We start from the raw sequence: 27,379 nt of genomic DNA, 5'->3' as shown, positions 1-27,379 counted from the left end.
TTTGACTACTTCCTGCCATCTCCATGAAGTTTCTTCTTTCTCCATCTGACACTTGACAGGCTAGTTTTCACTAGGGTTCAGCCATGAGTTCTTTCCTTTACCTTTGATATTCTTCATCAGGGTTACCTCCTCTGTTTTCACACTTCAGCTGATGACTCGCAAATGCTTTTAATTATCATTCCAGGATCACAGCATGATTCCAGAATTCCTTTATGTTATTATTCCTCCAAACCTCTTTACATGTCTTACAAGCTGAGCAAATTCAATGTTCTTGGGTCTCCCTACATTTCCTTAATGAAGGCGAATCTAGTGTAAGGCCCCTAATTTCAAAGAACTTATATGGCCTAATGCAAAAATATAGGAAACACATACTTTTACCACATGCAAAATATTGTCACAGAGGGTTACAGGGCTGCAAGAGAGGGAGCCATTATGTATGATGAGGAGAATCAGAGAATGTTCTTACAGGAGATGATGTGACATGGATCTTGAAGGGTGGATAGGACTCAGAAGTGCATTAATGTAGAGAAAAGCATTCAGCAGAGCAAAGCCCAGAGTTAGAACTGAGTGGGAAGTATATGAGGAAGAACATGATTCCATTTGCTGGGACTTTGGCTGTGTTGGAGAGCTAGGTTGGGGAGAACCTATGAAGGGCCTTGATTTACAGGCTCACACTTGAATTTTACTCTGTAGGTGGTGATTTTAGAACAGAGGAGTGGCATTATTAGAACATTGTTTCTGAATGCTCAGTCCAACACCAATATATGATCTTGGGGTAGGAGAAGAAGAAAAGGGAACTCCTGTTAGGTGAGTGGCAATGGGGACCAAAGAGGGGATATGAGGTAGAATTTTCAGGGCAAGGGAGAGGAAGGGCCCAAGATGACTTCCAAGTGTGAGTATGAGTGATTGGGAGGGTCAGGATATTGTGAAAACTGTGGAGAAAATAGGAAGTAGTTTAGTGGGAGAATGAACTTAGGACACACTGGGCTGGGGAGATCTCTGAGAAATCCAAGTGGAGACTCCCATCCCGCCTCATCCATCCTCAGTCCTTTAGACTCCCCTTTCAGGTTAAGGTGGTCTGGCTCCCTGCCTGGCTCTCCAAGCTAGAATCAACCCCAACTTGTATGCCCAGGCCTGTCTTACTTGGGGCAGTAAATATTTAAGAGGATCCCCTGACCCCCTGGGCACATATATTTGGGCATCAGTCAGGAGTCAGACACAACTGAAGGGACTTAGCACGAACCTAACAGTCCAGCTTAGGGCTGATCCTAAGAGCCTTGCAGGTTAGACCACCTGTAACCCACGTGGTCTACTTCATAAGACTGGTTTTTGTTTGTTTCCCTTTCAAATTCTTGTCCCTTTGCTTGTGTTCGCACTCCTGTACGCCCTCCTGGGACAGAAACTCCTGCTCCCAGACTAGTGCTAGGGTCCTAATACACATAGACAGAATCCAGAGGCTGAAAGCTACTCTTTAAAGATAGCTTCCTGGATTCTGACCATTTTTAAGGCCCTTAGAGTTGACTCGGGCTTCCCAGGTGGCGCTAGTGGTAAAGAACCCACCTGCCAATGCAGGAGACATAAGAGACGCAGGTTCAATCCCTGGGTCAGGAAGATCCCCTGGAGGAGGGCATGGCAACCCACTCTAGTATCTTGCCTGGAGAATCCCACGGACAGAGGAGTCTGGTGGCCTACAGTCCATGGGGCCACAAAGAGTCGGACAAGACTGAAAGTGACTTGGCTCTGGCACTAGAGATGACTCCGCTCTTCCATCTACAAGATCAAATCCTCAGTGCCTGTATCATCCTTAGGGATGGGCCCTGGTTCTCTTCCCACGTCCAGGTGCTACTTCAAGCCCAGTACCACAGCTCACCAGTGACTTCCAGGAAATGTGAGGTGTCCAACATGTGCATGGCACACTCTGCATCTTGCACCTGTCTCGGACCTTTTATGAAAGCATCCTGCATCCTGCCTCCCAGGGTTTGAACATTCCTTTGGATCCTCAGTCTTCCCTCCGTGGTACTCTGGTTGACCTCCCCCACGACTGGACCCCTGACCTTCGTGCCATACTGGAGGTATTTGCCTTGCTGGTGCTTGGTATTTCCCATGTTGGTTGTTTTTGCTGCTGGTTGCCCCTTGCTTCTGACAGTGTCATCATTCAATTCCATGGATACTTCCTTTATGTTTATGGTTTGGAGACTTCAGAAATAAACTGAAACTGGGGAGGAGTCCGGGAGTATCCAAAGCCTTTGCGATTGCTTTAATCAAACATCTTCAATCACTTTTTTCTCCTAGTGAAGACTTCACATAATTAAAACCATTCCTGGCAACGCCAAATAAATTTTTCACATTCTGCTTGAGTTAGTGTGCAATTTTACCCTAGTGTGGCTTTGTCTGAAATTAATATTTCACCGAAACTCTTCCTCTGGATAGGCTGAAACCAGAAACAGTGGAAATTCAACATTTGCTTTGTACAATGAAAATTTAGGACAGGACTCCCCCCTCCCCCACATTTCTTAGATATGTAACTCATTTGTTGGGGGGGGGGAGTGGGAATCATTCTTGGCAGAATCCATGTAGCATGAGCCAAATATCCTAGCTTGTGTTTCTATATACTCAGATATAAAGTGATGGAGAAAATGCAATTCTAAATGCCCGTCATATAACATTGGTGTATAAAAGTTAGGATTACCATTTATTGAGTATCTACTATGTGCCAGGCATCTTACCATGCTCTGCATCCTCAAAAACACCCTGTGAGTATAAATGTGCCAAACCTGGGCCTTTTGGCTTTCTGATCCATACTCTGTCCTGCATAGAAGGGACTAAACTGGAGGCTGCCTTTCTCAGGCTTTAGGGTGCTCTGATTTCCTGCTAGGTTCGGTCAGTAGAGTCACCAGTGAATGGTTGGAGGGTGAGGAAAGGAGGAAGCTGGAGCATTTCCTTCCTCCCTCTTTTCCTCAGGTGTCTCCTCCAGTAGTGGCTGCGTCTCCATGGTTCCAACTTCCACTGTTTCAGTGCTCCATGGTTCCAGATTCTTCCTGGTGACCCTGGCTCCTGGAAAACACAGCCTTCTCCCTGTGTCCCTTCAGTTGGCTCCTGCTTATTGTTGCTAATCTCTGGTTTATCTCTGGCCCATCTTGTACAGTCTTACTCCAGCTATTTTCCTCTTTTTAAAGTTCAAACCAATCTGAAAAGATTTTTAAATTCTTGACTTTGTCATCTATTATAGCAGTCTTCAAATCTCAGCTTCTCTGTCACCTTCAACCTGTATTTATATCTTTATCAAATGCAACCAGTTCTCTGAAATAAATTTCTTTTGTTGTAAATACTTGAAGCAATTTCTCTGGTTAGAAGGGGATTGATGGATTGAAGCCGGAATCATTAGCCTCATTTTAAGGATGAGGAAACAGAGGATGACAGAGGTTAACTGATTTGCTCAGTCTTAAATATAGGAAATAGAACTCTGGTTTAAACTCATGCTTGACCAGTCCTGAAGCTTGTGCCCTTTCCCCTACGTACATCTGTGTTCTGCTTACTGCTGCCATACAAATGGAATCTAATTTTTTTTCTGTATAAATTCCTTCATCTTCTGGAAAAAGAAAACTTTCATAACCTCCTTCTCCAAGATTTCCCCAGATGAAATGTTCTATATCTCTTCAACTGTTCCTTATGAAAAAGAATTTTGGATTTCCCAAGAATCGCTCTGTGGCCCTTTTATTGCCATACTCACTTCCCTTCTGACCCTAACCCCTCCTTAATCCCTAAAACCACTAATTTACTCACCATTTCTATAATTTTGGCATTTAAAAAAAAAGACTATTACATAAAGTCATACAATATGCAACCTTTTGAACATGTTTTTTTAGATTCACTTTTTAAAAATATTTGTTTCTTTTTGGCTGCTGTGGGTCTTTGTTGCTGCGTGCAAGTTTTCTCTGGTTGCGGCAAGTGAGGGCTTGTCTTTGATTTGGTGTGTGGGCTCCTCATTGTGTTGGCTTCTTGTTGAGAAACACAGGCTCTAGGCTGCGTGCGTCAGTAGTTGCAGCCCGTGGGCTCAGTAGTTGTCGCGCACAGACTTAGTTGCCCCACAGCATGGGGAATCTTTCTGGACCAGGGATTGAATTTGTGTCCCCTGCATTGGCAAGTGAATTCTTAGCCACTGGACCACTAGGGAAGTCCTGAAATCTTCTTGGATTGAGTTTTTAACTCATAATTTTTTGGAGATTTATCCAGGTTGTTGCATTTGTTAAAAGTCTGTTCCTTTGTTCTTGCTGAGTAGTATTCCATGGCATGACTATCCCACAGAACATTTACCCCTTGGAGAAAATTTGGGTTGTTTTCAGTTTTTGGATGTTACAAATAAAACTGCTTTAAATATCTGTGTGGGTTTTTGTGTGAATGTAAGTCTTCCCTTATTTGGAATAAATGTCCAGGAATGGTGCAATTGCTGGGTTATGTGATAGTTTTTTGAGAAACTATGGAACTCTTTTCTAGAGTGGCTGTCTAATTTTACATCCTCACTAGCAATGTATCACTGATCTAATTCCTCCATATCTTTGTCAGCAATTGGTATTGTCTCTATCTTTTAGTTTTGCTGTTTTGATAGATATGTAGTGGTATCTCATTGCTTTAATTTCATCTTCCTAGCGACTCATGATGTTGCATATCTTTTCATGTGCTTATTTGCTATTTCAGTATCTTCTTTGGTGAAATGTCTCTTCATGACTTTATCCCTGTTCTAAATGGATTGTTTGCTGTTTGAGTTGAGTTTTGAAAGTTCTTTATATATTCTAGATAGTAGTCCCTTTGACAGATATATGACTTGCACACTTTCCCCCATTCTCTAGTTGTCTCTTCATCCTCTTAACAGAGAGAATGTTTTTAATTTTGATGAAATCCAGATTATCAATTTTCCCTGTTATGCATTGTGATTTTGGTGTCAAGTCTGAGAATTCTTTACCTAATGCTAGATCCCAAAGATTTGCTTTTTTTTTTCTAAAAGTTTTGTGGTTTTATGGTTTGTATTTGGTCTGTGATCCACTCTGAGTAAACTTTTATGTAATATATGAGGCTTAGGTCAAGGTTCACTTTTTTGCCTTTGGCTGTCCAGTTTCTCCAGCACCATTTGTTATAAAAGCTCTTTCCTCCATTGAACTGCAAAGCACCTTTGTCAAAAATCAGTTGGGCATATTTACGTGGGTCTATTTCTGGGTTATTTATTCTGCTCCATTGGTCTGTGTTTCTCTCTTTTAGAAGTAACACACAGTCTTGATTAATGTAGCTGTATACTAGTAAGTTTTGATATAGGTAGACTTATTCCTCTCACTTAATTCTTTTTCAAACTTGTTTTAACCATTCTAGTTCCATTGCATTTTTATATAAATCTCAGCAAAATCTTATTTATATCTACCAAAAGTCTTGCTGGTTTTCTTGTTTGTTTGTTTGTTTTTGGCTGGGATTTTAATAAGAATTCATTACACTTATATCTTTTTGGCCTTTTATACAGCTCTCACAGCAAGTATACTGGGGTGGTTTGCCATTCCCTCCTCCAGTGGATCACATTTTGTCAGAAACTCTCTGCTATGACCTGTCTGTCTTGGGTGGCCCTGCATGGCGTGACTCATAGCTTCATTGAGTTACACAACCCCCTTTGCCATGACAAGGCAGTGATCCTTGAAGGGGACTGTATACACAGAAGAACTGTATAGAGAGGATCTTAATGAACTGGATTACTACGATGGTGTGTGGTTAGTCACCCAGAGTCAGACATTCTGGACTGCAAAGTCAAGTGGGCCTTAAGAAGCACTGCTGTTAATAAAGCTAGTGGATGCGATGAAATTCCAGCAGAATTATTCAAATCCCTAAAGGATGATGCCATCAAGGTTTTGCATTCAGTATGTCAGCAAATCTGGAAGACCCAGCAGTGGCCATAGGACTGGAGAAGGTTGATCTTCATCCCAGTTCCAAGGAGGGTAGTACCAAAGAATGTGCTAACCATTGGACAGTTGCACTCATATCCCATGCTAGTAAGGTCATGCTTAAAATCTTGCATGCTAGGCTTCAGCATTATGCAAACCAAGAAATTTCAGATGTCCAAGGTGGGTTTAGAAAAGGAAGAACTAGAGATCGAATTGCCAATATTCATTGGATTATAGAGAAAGCAAAGGAATTTCAGAAAAACATCTTTGACTGCATGGATCATGACAAACTGTGGAAAGCTCTTTGAGAGATGACTCATTGGACCAGTCCCTGATGCTGGGAAAGATTGAGAGCAGAAGGAGAAGTGGGTGTCAGAGAATGAGAGGGCTGGACAGCATCACCAATGCAATGAACAAGAACTTGGGCAAACTTCAGGAAGTTTGGTGAAGGACAGAGAGGCCTGGCGTGCTGCAGTCCATGGGGTCACAAAGAGTTGGACACAACTGAACGACTAAACTGAACTGACAGGGCAACTGAACAACAACAACAACAAAATACTTGTATATCACTTTGGGGAGAATTAGTATCTTTATTGAATCTTTGAGACCACAACCATGATTTCCTTTCATTTTTTAGATCTTTGATTTCTCTCTGCAGCATTGTATAGTTTTCAGCTTTAGAGTTCTGTACATGTTATGTTACATTTATATCTAAGCGTTTCATTTTTTGAGCAATTGTAACTGGTATTGTGTTTTTAATTTCAGTGTCCACATGCTCATTACTAGCATTTAGAAATAAACTTGATTTTTGTATGTTTTATCTGTTTATCTTCCCTGTGATATTGCTGAACTCATTTATTAGTTTTAAGGGTTTATTGTCGTTGTTGTTGGCTTTTTTGTTTTCTGTTTTTAGGTTCCTTGGTATGGTCTGTGTAGACCATCAGTTCAGTTCAGTTCAGTTCAGTCGCTCAGTCATGTCTGACTCTTTGAGACTTCATGAATCACAGCACGCCAGGCCTCCCTGTCCGTCACCAACTCCCGGAGTCCACCCAAACCCTTGTCCATTGAGTCGGTGATGCCATCCAGCCATCTCATCATCTGTTGTCCCCTTCTCCTCCTGCCCTCAATCTTTCCCAGCATCAGAGTCTTTTCCAATGAGTCAACTCTTCGCATGAGGTGGCCAAAGTATTGGAGTTTCAGCTTCAGCATCAGTCCTTCCAATGAACACCCAGGACTGATCTCCTTCAGGATGGACTGGTTGGATCTCCTTGCAGTCCAAGGGACTCTCAAGAATCTTCTCCAACACCACAGTTCAAAAGCATCAATTTTTCAGCACTCAGCTTTCTTCACAGTCCAACTCTCACATCCATACATGACTACTCATTTTCAAATGAGTCCATCATCTCATCTGCAAATAGAAACAGTTCTGTTTCTTCTCTCTAATTTGTATCTGATCTGTAGCTAAGGACAGATCAGTTCAGTACAGTCGTTCAGTTGTATCCAACTCTTTGTAACCCCATGGACTGCAGCACACCAGGCCTCCCTGTCCATCACCTCCCAGAGCTTACTCAAACTCATGTCCATCAAGTCGGTGATGCCACCCAACCATCTCATCCTCTGTCATCCGCTTCTCCTCCTGCCTTCAATCTTTCCCATTATCAGAGTCTTTTCCAATGACTCAGTTCTTAAGGTGGCCAAAGTATTGGAGTTTCAGCTTCAGCATCAGTCCTTCCGATGAATATTCAGGACTGATTTCCTTTAGGATGGACTAATTGGATCTCCTTGCAGTCCAAGGGACTCTCAAGAGTCTTCTCCAATACCACAGTTCAAAAGCATCAGTTCTTCGGCACTCAGCTTTCTTTATAGTCCAACTCTCACATCCATACATGACTACTGAAAAAACCATAGCTTTGACTAGATGGACCTTTGTTGGCAAAGTAATGTCTCTGCTTTTTATTTATTTATTTTTGTCTCTGCTTTTTAATATGCTGTCTAGGCTGGTCATAGCTTTTCTTCCAAGGAAGAAATGTCTTTTAATTTCATGGCTGCAGTCATCATGTGCAGTGATTTTGGAGCCCCCCAAAATAAAGTCTCACTGTTTCCATTGTTTCCCCATCTATTTGCCATGAAGTGATGGGACCGGATGCCATGATCTTAGTTTTCTGAATGCTGAGTTTTAAGCCAACTTTTTCACTCTCCTCTTTCACCTTCATCAAGAAGCTCTTTAGTTCTTTTTCTCTTTCTGCCATAAGGGTGGTGTCATCTGCGTATCTGAGGTTACTGATATTTCTCCAGGCAATCTTGATTCCATATTGTGTTCCATCAGATAGCTCTAGCTTAATTTGCTTTCAAGGTTTCTTTCTTTGTTTTAGTTTTCAGAAATTTAATTAAAATGTGTTCCGGGGACTTCCATCTGCCTGCCAGTGCAGGGGACATGGGTTCGATCCCTGGTCCAGGAAGATGCCCAGGGAAACTAAGCCCGTGTGCTGCACCTCCGGAAGTCTTTGTGCTCTAGAGCCCATGCTCTGCAACAAGAGAAGCCATGACAGTGAGAGGCCTGCACACTTCTCTAGTTGTGGTGAGTGGGGGAGAGAGTAGTGCCCACTCACCACAACTAAAGAAAGCCCACATGCAGCAACGAAGACCCAGTGTAGCCAAAAATAAATACATAAAAATAAAAAAAAATTTAAGTGTGTTTTAGCATGGATTTCTTTTTTGATAATAGCTATTTTTATTTATTTAAGTTTAAATTTTTATTGGTGTATAGTTGGTTTACAATGTTGTGTTAGTTTCAAAGTAAATCATTTATGCATATATCCTCTCTTTTTTAGATTCTTTTCCCATATAGGCCATTACAGAATATTGAGTAGAGTTCCCTATACTATGCCATAGGTCCTTATAAGTTATCTATTTTATAGATAGTAGTGTGCATATGTCAATCCCAGTCTCCCAATTTATCTCTCCCACCACTTTCCCCACCTGGTAAACATAAGTGTGTTTTCTACCTCTGTGACTCTATCTCTGTTTTATAAATTCATTTGTACCATCTTCTTTAATATTCTATGTATAAGTGATATCATATGATACATCTTTCTTTGACTTACTTTACCCAGCATGACAATCTCTAGTCCATTCATGTTGCTGCAAATGGCACTATTTTTTCTTTTTTATGGCAGAGTAATATTCCATTGTATATATGTACTCCATCTTCTTTATCCATTCCTCTGTTGAATGACTTTTAGGTTGCTTCCATGTCCTGGCTGTTATAAACAATACTGCAATAAACATTTGGGTGCATGTATCTTTTCAAATTATGATTTACTCCAGATATATGCTTAAGAGTGGGATTGCTAGGTTGTATGGTAACTCTATTGTTCTTTACTATTCTTCATAGTGCCTGTACCAATTTACATTCCCACCAATGGTGTGGGAAGTTTACCCTTCTCCACACTCTCTCCAGGACTGATTGTTTTTAGATTTTTTGATGATGGTCATTCTGATCATGGTATGAGCTGATGTCTCATTGTAGTTTGGATATGCTTTTCTCTAACAATTAGCATGTTTTGTCAGAACTCTCCTCTACGACCCGACTGTCTTGGGTGGCCCTGCACAACATGGCTCATAGCTGAGAAGAGGAGTGAAAGGCAAAGGGAAAAAGGAAAGATATGCCCATCAGAATGCAGGGTTCCAAAGAATAGCTAGGAGAGATAAGAAAGCATTTGTAAGTGAACAATTCAAAGAAATAGAGGGAAACAATAGAATGGGAAAGACTAGAGATCTTTTCAAGAAAATTAGAGATACCAAGGGAATGTTTCATGCAAGATGGGCACACTAATGGACAAAAACCGTGTGGACCTAACAGAAGCAGAAGATATTAAGAGGAGGTGGCTAGAATACACAGAACTGTACAAAAAAGATCTTCATGACCCAGATAATCATGATAGTGTGATCACTCAGCTAGAGCCGGACGTCCTTGAGTGTGAAGTCATGTGGGCTTTAGGAAGCACACTACAAACAAAACTAGTGAAGGTGATAGAATTCAAGCTTAGTTATTTCAAATCCTAAAAGATGATGCTGTTAGTGTGCGGCACTCAGTATGTCAGCAAATTTGGAAAACTCAGCAGTAGTCACTGAAAAAGGTCAGTTTTCATTCCAGTCCCAAAGAGGGCAGTGCCAAAGAATGTTCAAACTACTGCACAATTGCACTCGTCTCACACACTAGCAAAGTAATGCTGAAAATTCTCTAAGCCAGGCTTCAGCAGTATGTGAGCTGAGAATTTCCAGATGTTCAAGCTGGATTTAGAAAAGGCAGAGGAACCAGAGATCAAATTGCCAACATCCATTGTATCATAGATAAAGCTAGAGAATTCCAGAAAAACATGTACTTCTGCTTCATTGACTACGCTAAAGCCTTTGACTATGTGGATCCACAACAAACTGTGGAAAATTCTGAAAGAGATGGGAATATCAGATGGGAATATCACCTTACCTGCCTCCTGAGAAATCTGTATGCAGGTCAAGAAGCAACAGTTAGAACCAGACATGGAACAACAGACTGGTTCCAAATAGGAAAAGGAGTACATCAAGGCTGTATATTGTCACCCTGCTTATTTAGCTTATATGCATAGTACATCATGAGTAACACTGGGCTGGATGAAGCACAAGCTGGAATCAAGATTGCCGGGAGAAATATCAATAACCTCAGATATGCAGATGACACCACCCTAATGGCAGAAAGTGAAGAAGAACTAAAGAGCCTCTTGATGAAAGTGAATGAGGAGAGTGAAAACGTTGGCTTAAAGCTCAACATTCAGAAAACTAAGATCATGGCATCTGGTCCCATCACTTCATGGCAAATAGATGGGGAAACAGTGAGAAGCTTTATTTTTGGGGGCTCAAAAATCACTGCAGATGGTGACTGCAGCCATGAAATGAAAAGACGCCTACTCCTTGGAAGGAAAGTTATGACCAACCTAGATAGCATATTAAAAAGCAGAGACATTACTTTACCAACCAAAGTCTGTCTCGTCAAGGCTATGGTTTTTCCAGTAGTCATGTATGGATGTGAGAGTTGGACTATTACAAAAGCTGAGTGCCAAAGAATTGAGGCTTTAGAACTGTGGAGCAAGCGTCTTTTATAGCACTTTCACAGCATCATCTTTTAGGATTTGCAATGGCTCAACTGGAATTCTATCACCTCCACTAGCTTTGTTCTTAGTGAGGCTTCCTAAGGCCTACTTGACTTCACATTCCAGTCTGTCTGGCTCTAGGTGAGTGATCACACCATCGTGATTATCTGGGTCATGAAGATCTTTTTTGTATAGTTCTTCTTGTATTCTTGCCACCTCTTCTTAATATCTTTTGCTTCTGTTAGGTCCATACCATTTCTGTCCTTTATTTTGCCCATCTTTGCATGTAATGTTCCCTTGGTATCTCTAATTTTCTTGAAGAGATCTCCAGTCTCTCCCATTCTATTGTTTGCCTCTATTTCTTTGCACTGATCACTGAGGAAGGCTTTCTTCTCTCTCCTTGCTATTCTTTGGAACTTCTAGCAGATGAAACAAATCAGGCTCACTTGGCTAGAGGGCCAATATTTACGGAAATGACACTTAGGATTTTAACTTATCCTTGACAAACTGTAGTTCTCAATTTCTTTACCCTTGTTTTCAAAATTTATATTTTAAAAAGATGGCAGAGATAAGGTGTTCCCCTGAATACCAGATAAGAACATTTACATTTTGAAGGTGTAGGCAAATTTCTCCTAGGATGACTTTGTTTTCCCTCTGTTTAATACTGACAAGCCTTTTGAGAAAAATAGGGTTTTGGGAGTGGTAGAAAGGATTGGTGGGCTTTGGATTACTTTTGGAGCCACACTTCTGGTCCTATAAAGGCTAAATTTGTAAAACAAAGATAGTTTTGTTTTTATTTCTCTCTCCCTCTCTCTCTCTTTTTTTTTTTTTTCGAAGTTTGGGTGGCTGCCCCAGTGATATGGAAGAACTGACATACCCATTTGCCGGTGCTGAAATGTTTTAGTTTTACTCATTTAGCTTAAGGGAGAAGGCCTTCACCTAAAATTCTTATCAGGCTCCAAATGTTAGCTATGGTTAGTGTGAAAGTGAAAGTGTTAGTCACTCAGTCATGTCTGACTCTTTATGACCCCATGGACTATAGCCCACCAGGCTCCTCTGTTCATGGAATTCTCCAGGCAAGAATATTGGAATGGGTGCCATTTCCTTCTCTAGGGAATCTTCCCCAGTCAGGGATTGAACCTGGGTCTCCTGCGTTGCAGGCAGACTGTTTACCGTCTGAGCCACTAGAAAGTCCATGATTAGTGTAGTGGCCTCCCATTTTGGTAGTCTATTTACAAACACTTTCGAGGATCTTCCCTAGGCTTAAGGAATTTGTACCTTATATTTAGACACTCTTAGACCCTTTTGTGTCACCCACTTGGTTGACATGAGTTTGAGTAAACTCCGGGAGTTGGTGATGGACAGGGAGGCCTGGCGTGCTGCAGTTCATGGGGTCGCAAAGAGTCAGACACGACTGAGCGACTGAACTGAACTGAACTGAAACCCTTTTTACTTAATAATCATTGGCTGGATATCTTCAGCCAATCCCAGAACCTTGCTATTCCACATTATAGGGTCTACTAAGGCTTCTATTTTAGTTTCAGCTTTTATCTGTTACTTTCTACTTTCTGTTAGAACCACTTGGTGATGAGGGTGGTTACTTTGCCCCTCAAGAAACAGAGAAGCCCCTAACTTGGTTAATAAATCTTTTCCCATTAAAGGGATGGGGCAATCAGGCACAAACAGAAAGGAATGTAAAAACAGCTGGCCATTGATTTTGCACAAAAGAGGTTTCTAGGAAAGTGTGCCCCTTCTTTTTCCCTGACACCCTCATTACATACTCTTTATGGTTACTAAGGGTTCCAATACTTTGGGTTAAGACTGAAAAGGTTGCACCATATTTAACATATTTCTCTGGGTATGTTAAGACTTTCTGGCCATATCACTATTATTGAAAACCAAATAAGCCAATTGGAACAAATCATTCATCAGTGTCTGAGGATCAGCAGTTGTTTTCTGAATTGTTCCTGAGGCAGACTGGGGTATGAAATGCATAAAAAAAGGGCCTGTCCCTCGGGGGAGGAGGTATCCGTGTTCATGTACCTCCTTATAAGCTCTACTACCTTGCAAGACTGCAAGACTTTTCTCCTGTCCCTGTTGAACCTCTTGTCTCAAGCTTCCATCTTGTACGTGGTCCTCTCGTAGTCCTGAGGAAGTACCCAGCTTGCCATCTGACTCATAACCAGTCAGCCCTGGTGTACTTTTAGTCTTCAAAGTGGCTCACTCTAAAATCTACTCAGAAATACTCTCTGAGACTTACTCATGCACGAAGAATGTTGTTAGGCACTCAGTCGTTTCCAACTCTTTGCGACCCCATGGACTGTAGCCCACCATACTCTTCTGTCCATGGAATCTTCCAGGCAAGGATACTGGAGTGGCTAACCATTCCCTTCTCCGGGGAATCTTCCCGACCCAATATCAAACCCGTCTTCTGCATTGCAGGTAGATTCTTTACTCTTTGAGCCACCAGGGAAGCCCTTATGCATACAAAGCTCATGTCTAATTGCTCTTTTGTTTTTCAACCTTCTCTCATCAGGTACCATGCTAGGTACCAGGATAATAAGGATTTGTAAGATGCCTCTTCAGTAAACCAATAATTCCAATTACAATAGCATAGGTGCAATATTAGAAAAATATTTGGATACTTTGATAGAGAAGAAAAGAGTCTGGAGCATTTGAAGCTTTGCTTCATTAGACTATTCTTTTTTTAAAAAAATCATGAATTTTTATTAATTTTTACACAAACACATTTATACATTCAGTGACATATGTTTTTCCTCTTCATCTATAAATGTGATGGAATACAGTTATTTACATTAAATTTTTTATAAGTGAGATAATGAAAGCTTTTACATAAAGTTAAGCCAGATTAGAATTGTATTGACTTCAACTTTTTACATCAAAGTGTAGTTTATATATAATATTCTATAAATTACAAGTGTACAATATAGTGATTCACAATTTTTAAACATTATATTGCATTTTTAGTTATTATAAAATATTGGGTGCTCGCTTCGGCAGCACATGTACTGAAATTGGAACGATACAGAGAAGATTAGCATGGCCCCTGCGCAAGGATGACACGCAAATTCGTGAAGCGTTCCATATTTTTTAAAAATAAAAAAGAAAAAAAAAATTGGCTATATTCTCTGTGTTGTATAGTGTATCTTTGCAGCTTATTTTATACATAATACTTTGTATTTCTGAATCCCTTGCTCTATATTGCTCCTCCCCCCTTCCCTCTCCTCACTGGTAAACACTAGTTCTCTATATCTGTGAGCCTGCTTCTTTTTTGTTATACTCACTAGTTTGTTGTATTTTTTTAGGTTCCACATATAAGTTATATCATGTAGTATTTTGACTTCAATTTTAATATACTATAATTCTATTATCATTCCTGTTAACTGAAAATCAATATTTGATTACAGGATTCTCTAAAGAATTTTTAAAATTTAATGTTTAAAATGTATTGTGTACCTCATCAACAGCTTATATTATTATTAATTTAAAAATTGTGAAAATTTCCTATTTTAGTCATTTTTAAATGCACAACTCAATGGCATCAAGTACATTTACTTTGTTGTGCAACCATTATCACTATCCATGTCCAGAATACTTTTCATCTTGCAAAATTGAATCTTTGTACTCTGTACCCATGAAACAGTAATTTCCCATTCCTGCCTTCTCCCCACCCCTAACAGTCACCATTCTTCCTTCTGTCTCTATGAATTCAACTACTCTAGATACTTCATATAAATGGAATCATACTATATTTGTTCTTTTGTGACTGGATTATTTCATTTAACACAACGTCCTCAAGATTCATCCATGTTGTTGCATGTGTCAGAATTTCATTCCTTTTGAAGACTGTAAGTAATAGTTCTTTGTATGCATATACCACCTTTTCCTTATCCATTTGTCTGAGGATAGACACTTTGATTGATTTATCTTTAGGCTGCTGTAGTACTGCTTCATAATTGATAAACAAATATCTGAGCCCCTGTTTTCAATTCTTTTGGTTGTAGACCCAAAGATGAATTGCTGAATCATATTTTTAATTTTTTTTTTTTTAGAAACTGCCATACTATTTTCCATAGTGCCTCCACAATTTTACCTTCCCACCAAGAGTACAAGTGTTCCTCTCAAATCCCCTCAAATACTTGATCCTTTCTGTTCTTTTTTTTTTTTAATAGTAGTCATCCGAATGGATGTGCAGAGGTATTTCACTGTGTTTTGATTTGCATTTCCTTAGTAATGTTGAGCATCTTTTCATGTGCTTATTGGTCATTCATAAATCTTCATTAGAGAAAGGGGTATTCAAGTTCTTAGCACATTTTTAAATCAGATTGTTTGTTTTTTGTTGTTGTTGAGTTGTAGGAGTTCTGTATATAATCTAGATATTAACCCCTCATCAGATATATGATTTACAAATATTTTCTCCCATTCCATGGATTGCCTTTCACTCTGTTGATTGTATCCTTTGATGCACAAAAGTTTTAAGTTTTGATGTAGTCCAGCTTATCTACTTTTATTTTGTTGCCTGTGCTTTTGATATAAAGTTCAAGAAATCATTGCCGAATTCTGTGTCATGGAACTTTTCCTCTATGTTTTCTTCTAGGAGCTTTATAATTTTAGCTCTTCCATTTAGGTCTTTTATCCATTTTTAGTTAAATCTTTTAGTATGGTGTAAAGTAAGGGTTCAACTTCATTCTTTCACAGGTGGATATCCAGTTTTCTCAACAAGACTATTCTTTCCAAGTTGTATGGTCTTGGCTCCTTTGTTGAAAATAATGTAACCATATATATAAGGTTTTATTTCTTGGCTCTCTATTTTATTCCATTTATGTATATGTCTGTCTTCATGCAAGTACTATATTGTCTGGGTTACTGTAGCTTTGTAATATGTTTTGAAATCAGGAAGGGTGAGACTTCCTGCTTTGTTTGTTTGTTTAAGGCTGCTTTGGTTATTTGGATTGCTTGATATTCCATATGAATTTTAGTATGGATTTTTCTATTTCTTAAAAAGGGAAGTCTTTGAGATTTTTAGACTATCATAGAACTTTTGAATTATTTCTTAAAAGAAACATTAGCCAGACAGATAAAAGGAGGAGGGGCTTTTAGACAAAAGGAAGGGTATAACAAAAAGCATGAAAAGATAAAAGAGCTTAGTATATTTGGGGAACTGAAAGTAATTTAGTATTTTTGAAGTTTTAGGCATATTTCTATTTCTGTGTATATGTGTAAGAGTGTAGACTTGATCAGGAGATGAATTAGGAGCTAAAATAGAGTTCATATATTGTGAAAGTAGATATGTGTTAAGAAGTTTAATAAGGATTAGTTGAAGGGCTGGACTATGGAGTGAAGTGATCAGATTTGTACTTTATAAAGGTAATCTTGTTGGTGAGAGTGGGTGCTAGGTTGAATAGGAAGAGTTATTGGCAGAAGCATCAGTTAGGAGACTATTAGAAAACTCACAGAAATGAAATGAGATTTGCACTATAGTAAATCTTGATGGGGATACAAATGAGGGAATGGACTTGAAACAGCTTTGTCCCACTACATACTCCATTTTTCATTGACCTCACTTTCTTCCTAGGTCCTGAAGTCCTCAGACCTTCAGTTCAGAGTTCAGTCTCTGAACTCAGTATGGTGGTTCCAAGCCTTCACCTACATCATCTAGTTGTCACCATTAAGGAACTCAAATGGCGTTGAGGGCTCAGAGATACAGGGGTCCCTAAGCAGTATCTAGCCCCCTCTCAGAGCTCCCTAGCTCCTACTCCTCATCCCGCTTCTCTCTAGGCCTCTGGCTGCTCCAAGGACCTTACGTTAGTTTCTATCTTACCTGTGGGTTAGGCTGTCTTTCTTTGCTTTAGTCTTCCATAAGCCCATTGGAATTCATCAAAGTTAGAGTTGCCTTATCTGTTGTGACCCATTCCACCCACCTATGGAACTGTGGTTCTCCAAGCCGTCTAAATGTGATCCATGTTACCAAATGTCTGTGATGACCCATCTGAGAACCTGTTTCTTCTGCAAGGACTGGAGCTTTCTGCTTCTCTTACTTTCCCCAGGGCTTCCCTTGTGGCTCAGCTGGTAAAGAATCTGCCTGCAATGCAGGAGACCTGGGTTCAATCCCTGGGTTAGGAAGATCCCCTGGAGAAGAGAAAGGTTACCCACTCCAGTATTCTGACCTGGAGAATTCCATGGACTGTATAGTCTATGGGGTCGCAAAGAGTCAGACACGACTGAGTGACTTTCATTTCACTTCACTGCTTTCCCCAACCTGACGTCCCTCCATACCCTGTGTCAGTTTCCTGCTTTCAGCTGGAGCGTGGCATTGAATAGGAATCATTAAAATCTTTGCCACTTGAAATCCTCAGCTGTCTGCCAGGGCTTCATTGAATCAACTGGGTAATGATAATGTTGGGCCTGAGCAACAGCAGCAGCTAGGGAAAGAATGTGTTCCCCCAGCCAGAGGCTGAGCCACTGAACACTGAGATCCCAAGTTCTTGTTTGGAACCCCAGTGATCCAGTTCCTTTGATGGGTAGTTCATAGCACTGCCTGTGTGTTTGGTTGGCCCACCACTGTCACAGTGGAGTCATGGAGCTGGGTGCAGGGAGCATGCTTGAGCTCCCAACTTCTTGGGGGCATTTTAGAACTGGAACCACTTTAGCAGTTCTAAAATAGGCAGCTCTGACCCATTTCCAAGAATCCACATCTGGTGATATGTGGGATGAGGCAAACTGATCAAAGTACCCAAGTGCCAACAATACAGGCGAAAGCAGAGCCAAGTGAAGAGCAGGCTGTGGCTTGGGGTTAAAATGCAGTGACTAAAATGACGATGGACTGCACCTCATAGACAAACCAGCGAGAATGAAATGAAACATATCACAGAAAGATGAGGGAGAAGTGTTAAAATGGGAAATTGGAAAGAGATGGGGGAAGAGAAGGGCTTCTCAGGTGGTGCTAGCAGAAAAGAACCCACCTGCCAATGCAAGAAACATGGGTTCGATCCCTGGGTCAGGAAGATCCCGTGGAGGAGGGCATGGCAGTCCACTCCAGTACTTTTGCCTGGAGGATCCCATGAATAGAGGAGCCTGGTAGGCTATAGTCCATAGGTCACAAAGAGTCGGACATGACTAAAGTGATTTAGCATGCATGCATGCTGGGAAGAGAAAGGAGAAAGGCCAGGAAAAAATGACTTAAGGAGTTACTTCTTCTTTGAAAGCCAAGAAGCTGTTATAGCAAAGGGAATAAGACCTCAGGTCTTTGCAGCCCCCTGGCTGGGAAATTGGACTGACTTTTGTTCTTGAGCCCAGGCTACCTGGAACACAGCTTCAGGAAATCAGAACGTGTTCTCATCACTCACTTTGTGTTCCCAAACAGAAGAGAAGAGAGGGAGGGTGGCCACCTTGATCCAGCTAAAGCATCTCCAGGAGGCCTTCTCTGGATGTCACATCGAGGCTGCCCTTCTGCCACAACACGGAACTGGTGATCCCCGAGCGCATGGACATGGCTTTGCTCAGCAATATCCTAGCGGCCTATTCCTTTGTCTCAGGTAGTTGTCCAGGCTCAGCTGGGCCAGGTCTGAGGCGTTGGGCTGGGCAGAGTCATTTCCTGAGTGGCCACCTCTGGCCTTTTACTCAGGAGAAAAATGGTATGCAGACTTATCAGAGGGGCTCTGTGTTACTGAGTTTTGAATGGAAAATCTTCTGGTTTGAAAGTTAAGTTTTCTCTAATTTGGCAAATGGGAGGAGTTCTAAGAGCTTTATATAATGTTTGGTTTCCTTTTGGGCTCAAGTGAGTGAGTGAAGTAGCCTGGGGCTGCTGTTGGCTTCTGTCATTAAGTATTTAACTCTGATATGAAAGGCCAGAATAGAGTATCCTCATCCTGATTTTTTCTAAGCAGTGGTTCTCAACCCTGCTTAGGGTGTGTGTGTGGGGGGTGGGCGGCGTCTGTGTTTAGGGGGCTATGTGGAGAAGTATGATAACTCTCTGGGAGACATGGAAACAAAAAGTATGTGAGTCTGGGAGAGTCTAATATTTGCCTCTTCCTTGATTCCAGGTTCTTTTCTTTTAGGAAGATGGCTGACTTTCTCAAGATCATTTCTTGAGAATAGGTGCTGTACATATAAAAGGAGTCATTTAAAAATACATGAAAATATACCTCAATAAAGCTGAAAATTTTTAAAAATACATGAAAATGCTCAATGGTTTGAAAGACCAAACTGATTTTCTGCTGCTTGAGTGAGTTTTTAAGTTTTGATAGTTGATTTTTCTTTATCTTATGTCTTTATTGTATTAAAAGGAAGGGACTGAGGTTCTGAATAGATTTCCTTTGAGAGCCTGATTTTACGTTCTAGTTCTCTAGTCAGGGTTGACATGTGATGACCTCAGAGTTCAGATACAAAACCTGACTTTTCTATTTACAATGTCAAATCTGAGCCAGGACTGAGGATAAAGGAAGTTCACAGCTTCTTGCTGAGAGAGCATCTTGGATGACATGCAATCTGATTTTAGAATGGAAGACTTCTCAGGAGCTTGGCTGGCTCCTTAGTGGCTGGCAAGATGCAGCATGTCATCTTCACATGTTTTGAGTCCAGGGTTCTCCCTTCTCAGATCAGCAAAGGCTCAGGTCATCAGTCAGCTCCTCACCTCCCAAAGTGATGCCGAAAGCTCAGCTTCTCTATAAACCGGTGCCAGATCGAATCTCAGAGAGCTTTAGGTGAAGTAGAAATGGATAGCTTTGTTACTTTGCCAGGTAAAGGGGGACACAGTGGACTCCTGCCTCAAAAAACTATGTGTCCCCACTTGGAGAAAATAGAGTTTATAGTAATTGTTCAAAGAGGGCATGATCAGCTCATGGGCATTCTTCTTATAGGTTGATGGTAAGTAGGAGTCAGCATCATAAACTTTCAGGTTCCAGCTGGTCTGGATCTACATACTTGTGGCCAGCATACCATTATTAACTGTTAATTTATCCCACTCTGAGGGGGGGTTTCAGTATCTGAAAAACAACTCAAAGATATTGTGTGTATCTGTTGATGGGGAACCAGGACCATGCCCCATGGCTGAATAACTTGTTTCTCTTGACCGTTTCTCCCTGGTCTTGCATCCTCTCCCTTCCCTAATTAGCAACTGCTAGAATCTACCTGGTGGAACTCAGCAAAGGTCATGGAGGCTGAATGAAGGCTATTTTCTGTAATCAAAGAAATGGGAGACATAGAAAGGATTCGTGCCCAGGAGACCCAGAGGACCCTGCTCAGTATCAAAAGGAAGTTGTAGTGCCAGGAGCCTCCTTACCTATGTACTCACACATCAAAGGAATCTCAGTTCTGCTCTTTCTTCTAGGCTATTCTGGGGAGAAAGGACACTGGAGCTGGAAAAACGATGTTTGAAACTATGGTATCGTGTTTTCACAAGCAACTGAATGATGGTCTCCTCAGCTCTATAGTGAAGACCCCCAAAATGAAGTGGGGTATGGCAGGGAGGGTCTGAAGTTTTCAAGGTCTCAGATGACCCTTGCAAATAAGCTGTTGTAAGAAAATATCTCTGGTGAGAACAAACAGGCTATTGGACTTTGAAACTGTTCTCAGCACAGGAAGTACCTGGCAGATATCCATTTTGGCCCTGAGTTGTGATCATTGAATGTGGTAACTCATTGAATGCCCTGGTGTTTACCATGTGTCTTAAGATCTTAAGGTGAAAGGGTACGTGGCCCTGTTTTTCTTCCTCCTTCAAACTTTTTCCTTCCCACTCCATATTCTGGAATTAAATATTGCTTAGGGTACAGGAGGACTTCCCTGGTGGCTTAGAGGGTAAAGCGGCTGCCCACAATGCAGGAGACACAGATTCGATTCCTGGGTCTGGAAGATCCCCTGGAGAAGGAAATGGCAACCCACTCTAGTACCCTTGCCTGGAAAATTCCATGAATGGAGGAGTCTAGTAGGCTACAGTCCATGGGGTCTCAAAGAGTCAGACACGACTGAGCGACTTCACTTTAGGGTACAGGAAAATAATTTTTCTTTTAAGTATGGGCTGAGATAAAAAGAGAATGCAAGGAAATGGAAAGTAGAGTAGCTAAAATAAAATGCATTAGAACTAGTAAGTAGATTTGGTGGCTAAAAATTTATTCCAAGTGTGATTTAGAACACTGCCTGACTATAAAGGAAATGAATTAAAATATTTAAAATATGAAAGTGTTGACTTAAAAAATATTCACAACCTATTAATAAAAATTGAGAGTAATATTTTATTCAGTGGAAGTTTGGGGGATTTCAAGCCCGGAAGACAGCATTTCAAGTGACCCTGAGAGAACTGCTCCCAGAAGGTGAGGGAGAAGCCAAGTTATATAGAAGTTTTGCAACAAGGGGCAGGTAGTCTTAACATCAGAAGATGATTTTTAATTAAAGAAAACCATATACTCCAAGTTAAAGAATTTAGTGCTTTATGGCAGGAAATATTTCATTTCTCAAAGGTGAATATAATATCCCCTAACCTCTCCTAGTTTCTCCCAGTTTATCAATTGCCTCATTCATAGCAACACCCTTGCTAATACACATAATTCCCTTATTCCCGGGGGCTTCCCTGGTAGCTCAGATGGTAAAGCGTCTGCCTACAATACAGGAGACCTGGGTTTGATCCCTGGGACGGGAAGATACCCTGGAGAAGGAAATGGCAACCCACTCCAGTATTCTTGCCTGGAGAATTCCATGGACCGAGTAGCTGGTGGGCTACAGTCTATGGGGTTGCAAAGAGTCGGACACGACTGAGCAACTTCACTCACTCCCTTATTCCTGTGACTCGTTTCTGACTAAGCCAACAAGCAAAATTCCAACTCTTAAGTGTATCCTTCTTTCTCCCTTTTCTTTCTCTGCACTCAAGAAACCAAACGCTGTTAAAACTTTGAAGATTGAAACAATGAGAAATTCATAGAATCCAGCCTTTGCCGAGCCTAATATTGCATCATTCTTTCTTTTTGCTTTTGAATACATCTTGTTCCCATTCTTCATATTCTTCCCATTCTTCACCATTTCAAACCTTGACCATTCCAGCAATTTAAAATATCTGTTTATCAAAATGTACCCTTAGTTGGCAAATGCAACTAAGAATAAAATGTAGCGTTAATGAAGAAAGCTTAAAGTTAATATGTAAAGAGCTCTTACAAATCAATAAATGTTTTAAAAGAAAAGGTGCAAAGGATAAGAATCAGCAGTTTGCCAAAGAAAAAATCCAAATTGCTGATAAACATAAGCATCTCAGGTTTTAGAAATTAAATGCAAAATGAAAACAACAGGTTAACATTTTTATTTTATAAAATTGTCAAATATTTGAGTGTTATGTTTATAATTTCTGTTTTGGAGAAAGTGTAGGGAGATGAGTATTTGCATATATGCTGATGAGGTTATGAACTCCCACAGCCTCTCCAGAAAATGATTTGGGAACACCTGTCAAAAGCCTTAAAACAATATTTAGCCAGCAATTCCATAAGTAGGGATTTATCCTAGTGAAATAATTAAGGTTATGGGCCAAAATTTTACTGTGAAGACAGTTTGTCTCAGAACTATTTATAATAGTATAAAAAAATCATAAAAGTAGGTGAATATTAATTTAAATAGAAAGATGTTTATTATGTGCTATTGTATGCTTTAACAGTTAGGATTGCTTTCAGCTGCAAATAATAGAAACCTTTAATTTGGTGGCCTAAATGCATAGGAGTTATCAAACCCACTCTGATGGGAGAAGTCCGGAGGTAGGTGATTGCTAGCATTAGCTCACAAATGTAGGGGCAGCTTCTCTGACTCTCATGGTCTCTCTTTTATGCTTATCATCTTATGGCTGCAAAATTGCTGCTGTTGCTTTTGCCTTTCAAGTAAGGATTGAAAGGATGAAAAAGGAAGGAACTTCCAGTAGACCCCCTCTCATGTTTCATTGGCTAGACTGTGTCACGTGGTGATTTCTAGCTGCAAGCAAGGCTGGAAAAGTGAGAATTCTAGCTTTTTCAACTTCCAGACCAGTGGTTCATAATCAGGGGTGATTTTGCCCTATAAGGGGATTTCTGACAATGTCTGGAGATATTTTTGGTTGTAATAACAGGTAAGGGTAGAGAAACATACTGCAATGCATAAGACAACCCCAATGACAAAGAGTTAACCATTCCAAGATGTCAGTCATGCTGGGATTTAGAAAACATACTAGAAGAGAGACAAGCAAGGGAGAAGGGATTTAGGGATAGTTTGAGGTACTCCAATCTGCAGTTTTTTATATGGTTTACCAGGGCTCTTAATGCTTACCTTAACATCTCCATACTCTTATTTATAGTCCTCCCTGACCAAGACCTCACTTTGGTTATTCTGAACCACCTGCCTGGCCTTTGCTCATCTCTTTGCTTTTGCACAGTCATTTCCTTTTCCAAGAATTGTTTCACTCAGTCTTGGATTGGTTAACTCCTTCCTAGTCTTTAGAACTCACTCAGCCATCTTCTCCCCTCACTCACCATTCTGACCTAGGTGCCCATCCACCTAAGAATCATCCATGTGTTCTCCCTACACATTTAGTTTCCTCTATCTCAGCACTTGAATTGGAGCAGTAAACACTTCTTATTTTAACTTCTTGTTTTAAGGGGTTGAAAGCAACCCCTTGAGATCATAATATAGTAAATTAAAATAAGGATATAATCTCATCAATAATAACCTTATTAATAATTAATATTAATAACTTCTAAGTACATTGTTTAGAAAATTAAACTGAATGATTGCTCTTTTTAAATTCAATGTTTTTCATTGATAATACATTCTGCAGCCTCACTCTTCCATTGTTAGATTTTTTTTCCTTAAAAATCACCTTCTTAGTGAGATTCTGGTCACTCTGTTAGCCTCCTTGCCTCCAGCATACATTCAATACATGATATCTTCTTTCCTATTTTTTCTGTTTTCTCCTTATCACCATCTAACATGCCACCTATTTTATTTATCTTGTTTATTATCTATCTCCTTACTAGCTTACTAGAATGTAAGCTCCCAGGGGCACAGAGATTTGTGTTTCTTTTTTTGACTGCTGTATCCTTAGCACAAAAAATAGGGCCTCCTTAGCACAAAAAATAGGGCCTGGCACCTTTTAGGTATTTAGCAGGTTAGTGAATGAATATTGTTCAATGATCAAATAATATAAAAGGACATATAGTAAGAGGTCTTACTCCAGAGCTGCCCCCTCCTTCCAGTCCCAAAGTCTGATGTATTACCAGTCTTCTCTGCACCTTCCCAGTGCTTATTGTGCAGATGTAAGAAGCTCTAGCCCAACAGTCTCATCCTCCCCACTTTTACAGACAGGTAGCATATCCTATGTACTGTGTTGTACTTAATTTTTTTCTCACTGAACATATATTATAAATATAAAGTATTTATATCATAAATACTTATAAATACATAAAATAAAGTATTTAATATCAATATATAGAGAGCTTTCTCATTCTTTCAGACAACTACATACTGTTCCATTATATATATGAATTGGTTTAACCAGTCCTCCAGTGGGAATGATTCAAATCTTTTTGAATAGGAAAACAAACCCATAATAAATAACCATGGCATACATACATGTGCATACATGGCATACATGGCATACCTTCCCAATGCTCATTGTGCAGATGTAAGAAACTCTAGCCCAACAGTCTCATCCTCCCCACTTTTACAGACAGGTAGCATATCCTATGTACTGTGTTGTGCTTAATTTTTTTTTCACTGAACATATATTATAAATATAAAGTATTTATATCATAAATACTTATAAATACATAAAAATAAAGTATTTAATATCAATATATAGAGAGCTTGCTCATTCTTTCAGACAACTACATACTGTTCCATTATATATATGAATTGGTTTAACCAGTCCTCCAGTGGGAATGATTCAAATCTTTTTGAATAGGAAAACAAACCCGTAATAAATAACCATGGCATACATACATGTTCAAGTGCATTTGTAGAATAAATTCTCAAAAGTAGAATTGCTTGATCAAGTATAAATAAATTATTGCTTAAGATAAGTATTACCAAATTGCCATTTGAAGAGTTTCACAAATTTATTGCTCATAAGATGTGTGAGAAGACCCTGTTTTCAAGCTGTTGGATTTTTGACAGTCTGATAGAGAAAAAATAGTATCTAAATGTCATTTAATTTTTTTTCTCCAGGTTACCTGTCAGTAAACTTTCCTTTAAAAAAACCAGATAGTAAATATTTTTAGGTTTGTAGGCCATATGCAGTCTCTATTCTAACTCGCAAGTCTATTGAAGCATGTAGGCAGACATAGACAAAACGTAAATGAATGGGCATAGCTATGTGCAAGTAACAAATCAGCTAGCTAGCCAGATTTGGCTTGTGAACCATAGTGTGCCAACCCCTGCTTTCAGTGAGCATCTTTTCATGTGTTTTAAAGAACCATTTGTATTTACTTTTCTTTGAGCTATTAATATTTTTTGTTCATTTCCTTTATTGATTGTCTTTTTCTTAATGCTTTTTCTAGGTAATCTTTATATATTAGCTCTTCATCTCTGTTACATATTTTAAATATTTTTCCCAGTTTAGCATTTTTCATTTAACTTTGCTTATGGTAATTTTTTCAATGAATAAGTTTTGGGGAATTATTTTTCTATTTAACCAATATTCTTTGGATATTTAACTGCCAGTATAGCTGTACAGGCCATGTAATATTTAACCAGAATTTGAATTACTGTTCCTATGAGATTGGCCTGAGGGAGATGATCTCAGCAACGAGGGAGTGTAGCCCACCATTGCTCAATTGATAGTCACAAATTTGGGGATTTAAGAAAGTATTGTAATTTCTATTTTCTAGTATTCTCCTTTATATGGAAATCTGGTGAGGGCTAAGAACCTTGTCTCTAGGTCAAAGGCATTGTAGACTCACAATAAATTTTTGTGAAATAAAGTAACCGTTTACTGACAAAAAATTTTAAAAATTTTTCAGCAGTTGGAATATATCTTCTTGGAGAATTTGGTAAAAGTGGTAATTTCATACATAGCTGTTGGCAAGATAAATTGTTGTACCATTTTTGAACTTTCACTTAGCAATGTATTTTAAGAGGTATAAAATTATATACCCTTTTGACATGAAGATTTCTATTCTGAGAATCCATTATAAAAGCTGTAAGTGAAACAAGCAAAATAGGAAGTAGTTTTAAGCATAAAAATGCTGCTTCCATTATTTTTAACATAAAAAGAAATTGGCAACAACCTAAATATTCAAAGGTAGGAAACTGCTTTTGTAATGTGTGGTGAATTCACTGGGGAGAATACTATGTAGCCATTATTAGGTATGATTGACTGGAAGACTATGGAGCAAAACAAAGACATTTACATTATATAAACTGTATCTCCTTGGAGAGAAGGGTGAATAGGTGGAGCACAGGATTTTTAGGATAGTAAAAATGCTCTGTATGATGGATACATGTCATTATACATTTTTTGAAACTGATAGAAAGTACATCACCAAGAGCAAGCCCTGGTATAACCACTGGCCTTTGGGTTATTATGTGTCTATGTAGTTTCATGTAATAAATGTACATTAAATAATTGTACCAAATGTAACAAATGTACCACTCTGCTGGGACATGTTGATAATGGGGGAAGCTATTGCATTTTTAGAGTAGTTTTACATTCAGAGGAAAATTAAGAGGAAGGTACAGAGATATCCCATATAGCTCCCAACCTTACACATGCAATTCCTAAAAAAGATCATTGTAAAAGCAACCAAAAAGTATATCCAGAGAAAAATATATAAGTTGTATATAAACTGACAATAAACAAATATAAATATATACAGGATAAAGAAGGGAGAAAATTCACTTCACTGTACTTCATAGTTTCTAGTTATGTTCAGGTTGTGAGATTATGATGATTTGATAGATTTTCTTCTGTTGCCATCACTTCGTGGCAAATAGAAGGAGAAAAATGGAAGCAGTGACAATTTTATTTTCCTGGGCTCCAAAATCACTGAGGATGGTGCCGCAACCATGAAATTACAAGACTTGCTCCTTGGAATAAAACTATGACAAACCTAGACAGTGTATTAAAAAACAGAGACATCATTTTGCCAACAAAGTCCATATAGTCAAAGCTATGGTTTTTCCACTAGTCATGTACGGATATGAGAGTTGGACCATAAAGAAGATTGAGTGCTTAACTGTGGTGGGGAAGACTCTTGAGAGTCCCTTGGACTGCAAGGAGATCCAACCAGTCCATCCTAAAGGAAATTAACCCTGAATATTCATTGGAAAGACTGATGCTGAAACTGAAGCTCCAATTCTTTGGCCACCTGA

General features: G+C 39.6%; 1 protein-coding gene and 1 non-coding gene across 2 annotated transcripts in view; both read left to right on the top strand.

Moving 5' to 3' along the window:
- Nucleotides 1-27,379, top strand: part of EVA1A (eva-1 homolog A, regulator of programmed cell death) — a 73,501-nt gene that overhangs the window by 32,883 nt on the left and 13,239 nt on the right. The gene's annotated exons all lie outside the window — the stretch shown is intronic.
- On the top strand, nt 14,053-14,159 carry LOC133065777 (U6 spliceosomal RNA). The gene has a single exon (XR_009695024.1). It is a non-coding gene; the product is annotated as a U6 spliceosomal RNA (small nuclear RNA).

The sequence above is a fragment of the Dama dama genome, chromosome 11 (genome assembly GCF_033118175.1).
Source record: "Dama dama isolate Ldn47 chromosome 11, ASM3311817v1, whole genome shotgun sequence".
Classification (NCBI taxonomy): Eukaryota; Metazoa; Chordata; class Mammalia; order Artiodactyla; family Cervidae; genus Dama; species Dama dama.
The sequence above is the reverse complement of the archived record's forward strand: the minus strand, read 5'-3'. Positions and strand labels throughout refer to the sequence as shown.